Genomic DNA, 8,574 nt, shown 5'->3' on the forward strand with positions numbered 1-8,574 from the left:
AAGGCCGAAGCCTTAGAGAAGGAGGTGTATAAACTCTTAACAAACGGCATGATCCGCGACTTTTACTACCCGGAATGGCTAGCCAATCCGGTCCTGGTGCCGAAGCCTAATGGAACCTGGCGAGTTTGTATAGACTTCACTGATCTAAACAAGGCTTGTCCAAAGGATTGTTTCCCTTTGCGCAGGATCGACCAGATGGTAGACGCCACCTCTGGATTCAAACTACTGTCCTTCATGGACGCGTACGCCGGTTACAACCAAATAAAGATGCACACGGCAGATCAAGAGTGCACTAGCTTAAGGACCGATAAGGGGGTATACTGCTACCTAGTCATGCCTTTCGGATTAAAGAACGCTGGTGCAACCTATCAAAGAATGGTCAACCAGATGTTCAAAGGCCTCCTGGGGCGAAACATGGAGGTATACGTAGACGACATGTTAGTCAAGTCTAAAGCGTGCAATAGCCACGCAGACGACTTAGAAGAATGTTTCGAAGTAGTCCAGAGATACGAAATGAAGCTCAACCCAAAGAAATGTACCTTTGGGGTCAAATCAGGAAAGTTCCTAGGATTCATCGTCAGCCAAAGAGGGATTGAGGCAAACCCTGAGAAAATTCAAGCTCTCCTGAACATGCCATCCCCCAAGAAACACAAAGACGTGCAGAGCCTAACCGGAAAGGTTGCTGCCCTGAGCCGTTTTATCTCCCGGTCTACAGACAAGTGCATCCCCTTCTTCAACATTTTGAAGAAGTGCCAAAAGTTTTAATGGTCTGACGAGTGCGAGGAGGCATTCAAAAAATTGAAAGAGCACATGGCCAAGCCTCCAATCTTGTCAAAACCCGTTCTCGGAGAGGACCTGTTCCTGTACTTGGCTGTCTCCGAACACGCAATCAGCGCTGCCTTAGTCCGGGAAGAAGAGAAAACTCAACATCCCGTGTACTACGTCAGCAAGCGCATGATAGTGTTGGAAATTATTTTACCAGGATCTTAGATCTACTCACAAGTATGTTGATTAACACCCTAAATATGAACTTCTAAAACGATTATGAAATAAACACATATAAAGTATTAGAAACCTTACATTGGGTGCAGCGGAATATAATGACTCCTTTCGTTCAGATATTTAGCCCTTGATTCCTTTCTGTAGCAGAGCATTATCAATATCTAAACCTGGATCTCTTTCTCTCCTTTTTTAGTGTTGAAACTCCTTCTTGTTGAAAGTCTTTCTTCACGATCTTCCTCACTATGATTGAGGTATCACTTGCTGTGTGTGGGCACTACTCTAACACTAAGAAATTTCGAAATTGAAGAGGGAAGAAAGAGAAGAAGGTGGCGGCTAGGTATAGAGAGAGAAGGCTCAGGTTTTTCTCTGAAGGAAATCAGAAGTAAAAGTGTAATTTTCCTGAATCCTTCACTATCTATTTATAGCATTCCACTAGGGTTAGGTTTGAATTATCTGGCATTAAAATAATGAAAATATCAGTTTGAAAAACCATCCTAAGTGGTCGGCCATGTTGTGTAATGGGCCTTACTTGGATTTTGCAGTTTTCACAAATTTTATTTCTATTTTCTCAAAAACGCCAATTTTCAAATTCAACCATTTAAATGCCAATTCTAACTATTTAATAACTATAAATAATTATTCAATAATATTGTCATTTATCATATTTATTAATTGAACCATACAAAGTATCATAATTAACAAATATGCCCCTAAAACTCTTTCTTTACAATTTCGCCCTTACTTAGTGAAAAATTCACAAATAGACATAGTCTAAATTGAGAATTATAATTGATTAATCAAAACCAATTATATGAGTCTTACAAGCAATATTATCTCAACTAGTGGGGGGATCATGGGTCTATATAACCGAGCTTCCAATAAGCAGATCAAGAATTTATAACCTAAATTCACTGACTTATTAATTCTTCGTTGAATCCACGCATAGAACTTAGAATTGCACTCTCAGTATATAGAATGCTCTATATGTTCCACCATATAGACACTGTTAGGTTTTATGCCCTAAATAAAACTCCCTTTCAATGTAATCTATTTTATTCAACATCAATAAAGAAACAGAAGTATTTTTCATTCATTTGTGTATGTTTTGGTTCACTTTATCAATTGCTTGTCTAATTGATTTATAAATTCATCTTAAACCCTTTTCACATACTTGATCATGTTTATTGTGCTGTCATCACATTGGAAAGTAAACATGACTATGTGAATAAAGTTTCCTAGATTTATCGACACGTGGTTTTACTGATATGATAATCTACAACAAGAGTTTACTTGTATTTGGAGAAATACTATGTTCTTTCCAGAACATTGGTTAAAGTAAAGCTCAGGTTGGATGCATGGAGTATGCATCGGAAGGGACCGATATTGAACTTTGAATTAGATTTAATTAAAGTTACCGTAAAATCTATTCAAGTCAATATCGCCAAGTTGATCCTAGATCAAATGATCTTAATCCTGTTATGATTAGGCTCAATCTTGAAAGGCTATTCGTGTTCTTTGATTTGTTAGTTAAGCCTACTTTTAGGTCAGGGTGATACGTACATTTTGGGAACACGGTAGTGCAATTGAGTGGGAGCGCTAGCATAAACATGGAATCTATAGCTTCTATCTGGCAAATAGTAAGCAAAGGATGATTTCCTTCGAGCTTGGCCAAACGAAAATAAATGGTGGAGATCTCATTTCACATAAGCTGAAATATCATTTATACGGGGTCAAGTGTTTTAAGGATAAAATACATGGTAGGGTGTTACGGTAATTTAATCCCTTTACTATGTAGATCATTCATATAGAGGATCATTGATCAAATTAGGATTATAACAATGGATAACTAATGATGTGTCTATATGGTGGAACATATAGAGCATTCTATATACTGAGAGTGCAATTCTAAGTTCTATGCGTGGATTCAACGAAGAATTAATAAGTTAGTGAATTTTAGTGCTAAATTCCCTTGATCTACTTATTGGAAGCTCGGATTATATAGACCCATGGTCCCCCCACTAGTTGAGATAATATTGCTTGTAAGACTCATGTAATTGGTTTTGATTAATCAATTATAATTCACAAATTAGACTATGTCTATTTGTGAAATTTTCACTAAGTAAGGACGAAATTGTAAAGAAAGAGTTAACAGGGGCATATTTGTTAATTGTGATACTTTGTATGGTGCAATTAATAAATATGATAAATGACAATATTATTTAATAATTATTTATAGTTGTTAAATGGTTAGAATTGGCATTTAAATGATTGAATTAGGAAATTGGCATTTTTGAGAAAATCAGATACAAAAGTGGTAAAATTGCAAAATTGCAAAAATCAAGGCCCAAATTCCACTAGCCTAGGGCCGGCCACTTATGTTATCTTTTTTAAATGATTTTTTCATTATTTTAATGCCATATAATTCAAATCAAACCCTAGAAGGAATGCTATAAATAGATAGTGAAGGCTTCAGGAAAAACACACTTTCTGAATCAGAAAAACCTGAGCCTCCACTCTCTTCTCTAGCCGCCACTCTCTCTCTCTTTTCTTCCTCAAAATTTCGAACCTCTCTTAGTGATTAGAGTAGTGCCCACACACATCAAGCAATACCTCAATCATAGTGAGGAAGATTGTGAAGAAAGATCAACAGCAAAGGAGATTCAGCATCAAGGATTCGTAGAGAAGAAGATCCGGGTTCGATCTTGATAATACTCGCTACGTAAAGGAATCAAGGGTTAGAGATCCTGAACGGAAGGAGTCATTATAATTGCACCCAATGTAAGGTTTCTTAAACTTTATATGTGTTTAATTTATCGTTTTAGAAAGTTCATATTTAGGATGTTAATAAACATACTTGTGAGTAGATCTAAGATCCTGGTAAAATAATTTCCAACAACTGGCCTCAGAGCCATGGTAATTGATTTACTTACATGAAATTTGGACTTTAAAACGATTGTTTGTATGTTCTTTGGATGGTATCATGTTGTATTGAGTGTTATTTGATGAATGATTGATGTTTGTTAAATTTTCGTGATAAATAATTGTGATTTCGATTCTGTAATTATTTTTATTGGATAGTATGGAAAAAATTAAGCAAGTTAGCCTTTTACAGAACTCAATTTGGATTTTATTTGAATTAGTTATGATTTTTTGAAGATTTGACAAAATCGGAAATGTTGATATTTTCGATCATGAACTGTCCGTACAGTTTCGGTTTTTTCCCTTTTTCTTCAATTTTTCATACCTTTTCATGGAATTAACTTCCAAATTTTTGTATGGTTTTGTATATATACTAATACTATTCCTAATTCAATTCTAATTATCATTTTGAATTAATTTTATTTTTTTTTTAAATTAATTCAAGATATTAGTGTAATTTGAATTCGAATAGAATTAGTATTTATCTTTTTGCTTAAAAACCTATCTTATTTTTAAATTTGATTATATTTTTTTTAAATTTAAGGTCAGATTTTATAAATATTTTAAAAGATATTTTGACCTTATTTAAAATAAGATATTTATAATCATGTAATTTTAAATAGATATAAGATAAAAAGTAGGTTTAATTTTTTAAATTTTTTTTAAATTTTTTAAATTTTTTTTAAATTTTCGAAATTTATTTTTTTAATTCCAAAATTATTTTTTTTTCGAATATTAAATTTTTATTTAATTATTTATTTATTCGAAATTTATTATAAAAAAAAAAAAAAAAAAAATTAAATAAATCCTACTTCCAACTATCCGGCTAACCACATTGCGTTGCAGGAGTATGTTTTTAACTTATGTGTAAGTTTTCAAAACCTATTATTACTTGATTGCAAATAGCCATGGTTACCTTTTGCCAGATCTAATGATCTGATGGCTCCCTTGGTCAAGATAATAATTTGTAACAGGTATAATTTACAATCTTCTTTCATCTGTGTATGACCTAGCAACATGATAGGACCCATCCAAAGTGTGCCTGTGTGAGCCTATGTGTTTAATTTTATTATAGATGCATATAGGTTAATGTTGCTAAAATAAATTATCATAATTATTGATAGGATTTATTTAGGCCCATTTAGCTTTTGGGCCTATTCAATTAATAACAGTTGTTCTTATTAAGGTTAAATTCCTCTCTTTTGGGCCTTGTGTGAGAGTTGGGAGCCATATGAAGTGGGTACGACATACCGAACCCGGCACCCCCTCACACAAACTACCCCAATTGTGAAGGCCCATTTGCCTGATTTGAATGACTGTACTAGGGTTAATTACACTAGTTTAACCTAATTAAAATTGAATTAGCAACATAATTAATTTCATTTATTTTGAAATTAATTTAGAAAATCATAGTTTAAAGAATTTAATATTCTAAGCTAAACTATATGTATTTTCTTGTATTTAATTAAATATAGAATTATAACCATCTAGATTCTTTCTGGAACTTATTTTAAATTTTTCATTAAATATTCCTATTTAAGTTGATATTTAGTTATACATAACTAACCAACTTAAATCGAATATCTTTTGAATTCAAAATTTTAAATTAAGTTGAGGAATTTTAGGAATTGGTTATTAAGATTCTTTAGATATTTTTTAAGTTGATATTTTTCAAATATTAACTTAAAATGGAATATCTTAGATATTTTTAGGTTAATATCTTTTTTGAATATTTAACTTAAAATATCTACAAAATTAAGTGGTTACAACTTAATTTTGAATTTAATTAAATCTGATTTGAAAGATATTTAAGTTGATTTTTTAGATTCTTTCAAAAACAACTTAAACAAGATATTTTCAAATTTGTTCCATTTAAAATTCAAATTTTTGAATTTAATTAATAATTGAAAATTAATTAAAGTTGATTTTTTATTTAAATCAATTTTGATTTTTAATTTTTCATTATTATATTATGGAACTTATTCGATATTTATTTGAATTTATTTTTTCAAATTTAAATAATAATTGAAAATTAATTAAAGTTGATTTTAATTAAACCAACTTTAATTTGTAATTTTTCATTATTATAATATCGAATATTATGATTATACAAAATACATATATATTTTTTTTAAATAATGAGCTTTTAATCAAGAGACATTCGATCTCCATTGTGGGTTTTACACCGTGTTTGTTTTAGTGAGTAATCCTCCCTAATGGAGGAACGTTCATTAGCAATTTCGCACCGTTTAACCTCGCATGATAAGTAGTTTGTAAGTGTTTTGTATGGTATAGATCACCCTAATGGTGGCGACCATACTTGACTTGCAAGTTATGAAACAATGGTGGAAGCTCATAAGATAGAATTGCCTTGACTCTCGCCTAAACGGGACAACGCTGAATTCAAATCTTGATCGAATAAAAGGTTGCTAGAATGTTTATCATTTTAGATGAGCTGACAACTCTATTCAATGAATGATGCTTTGACTCTCGCCTAAACGGGACACTTTGTGTCGGTTGTTGAAATACCTTGGAAAATAAACTATGTTAGATTTAGTATTTCTATAACATATGTAATTACTTGCTATTTTCTAAATTGTGTATGAATTTATGAGCCAAAACCTTACTTCTGTTTTATTGATGTGTTGTAGTGTCATTATGAATAACCCACACCCCGATCCTCTCTTAGTTACTATCTTAGCAAAAGAACTCTATAGTGTGAAAATGCATCCTGGTAGTTGCATTAACTCGCATCTGTTGATGATGAATCTGAAATTCCAAAAGGCAAATCTACTGGGAATTGATTTATCAAGAGAACAATGGGTCCAACTTATCCTTAATAGTCTTCCTCGGAGTATAATGAATTTGTTATCTCTTATATGATCAACAATTCTAACTCCTCCGAACATGGACAAGCTCGAAACGAAATTACGAGCCCATGAACGGAACTTGATTGCAATGGGTCCCCCCGGGTTTGCAAACAACAATCAAAGGAAAAGGACTAGGTATGAAGGATCTAGCAAACGCTTCTTCAAGTACAATTATCAGACATAATCTTCTATGTTCGAATTGTAATGAAAAGGGTCATCATGAAGAACGATGTCCTGTGCTTCTAAACAATTCAAACGAAGGTAATGCTTTTGTCTTTGAATCATGTGTTTTAGAGAACGACAAATCCATCTGGATTGTTGATTAAGATACTACTAACCATGTATGTTCTTCACCGGTTGCTTGAAACCTCGGGAAAATCTACTTCCCGGGGAGAGTTACTGACTTAAAGTTGGCAATGGCGAATTAGTATCGGTCAAAGCTAGAGGAAAAGCCCGCATCGAAGTTTCAACAAAGATTTTTAATTTTAGAAAATGTTTTATTTATTCCAAACTTTAGTAGAAACTTGATTAAGTGTCTCATGTTTGCAAACACAATCTTATATATTGAATTTTTCGAGTACAAATTGTTCAATTTCTCGTAATGGATTTCAAATATGTGTTGCTATAATGGAACAAGGGCTTTATGTTTTAAGACCGAGTACTCAAATCTCACTAAATAGTGAACTTTTCAAAGGTAGCTAGACCTAGAAACCTAAAAAGAAAAGAGATTGATAATGATGATCAAACTTATCTATGGCATTTACGTTTAGGTCATATAGGCTTTGATAGACTCAAGACGCTCACCAAAGACGGTCCATTAAAAAATGTCGTCCTAGGTGAACCGCGCATGCGAGTCCTGCCTAGAAGGAAAAATGACTAAACGTTCTTTCTCTCGCAAAGGGAGAGCGTGCCAAAATCCCTCTAGGGTTAGTGCATTCCGATGTACGCGGACCTTTGAATGTCAAAGCCCGAGGTGGTTATGAGTATTTTGTCACTTTCATTGACGATTTCTCTAGATATAGTTTTCTTTACCTAATGCAAAAGAAATCAAACGTTTGAAAAGTTTCAAGAATTTCATGCTTTGGCCCAAAACCAATTAGGTAAATCATTAAAGATCTTGCGAACCGATAGGGGTGGAGAATATATGGATATGCGAGTTCAAAGATCATTTAATTGAACTTGGAATTGAATCCCAATACACGCTACTCCACAACAAAATGGAGTTGCGTAAAGAAGAAATCGCACTCTCTTTTGGAAATGGTTGAGTCTACATGCCGAGTTATTCAACTCGTCTACGTCCTTACGGGGATATGCTATACGGATGGCAAATGACATTTTAAATGTTGTTCCATCTAAAGTCCTAAGACACCCGTCGAACTTTGGAATGGTCGAACACCTAGTTTGCGCCATTACAGAATTTGGGGTGCCCCGCTCATGTCTTAAGAAAGAAAGAAGGCAAACTTGAATCACGTACCGAAGTATGCATGTTTGTTGGAAATTCTAAAGAGACTAGGGGTGGACTATTTTATAGTCACAAGGATAATAAAGTGTTTGTTTCTACAAATGCTACTTTCCTTGAAGAGAACTATATTAAAGACTACAAACCAAAAGTAAAGTTGTTCTAGAGAATTGCTATCGGATATAAGTCCTTCCCAATGTTCCGTCCTCTTCCACTCGTGAAGAAGACGATCCCACTCCCTCGCCTGAACAAACCGAGAAATCTACTACTAAAGTTTCGTTCGAGAAGACAACCATACCTCGTCGTAGTGGGAGAGTTTCAACA

Source organism: Cannabis sativa, chromosome X (assembly GCF_029168945.1).
Source record: "Cannabis sativa cultivar Pink pepper isolate KNU-18-1 chromosome X, ASM2916894v1, whole genome shotgun sequence".
Classification (NCBI taxonomy): domain Eukaryota; kingdom Viridiplantae; phylum Streptophyta; class Magnoliopsida; order Rosales; family Cannabaceae; genus Cannabis; species Cannabis sativa.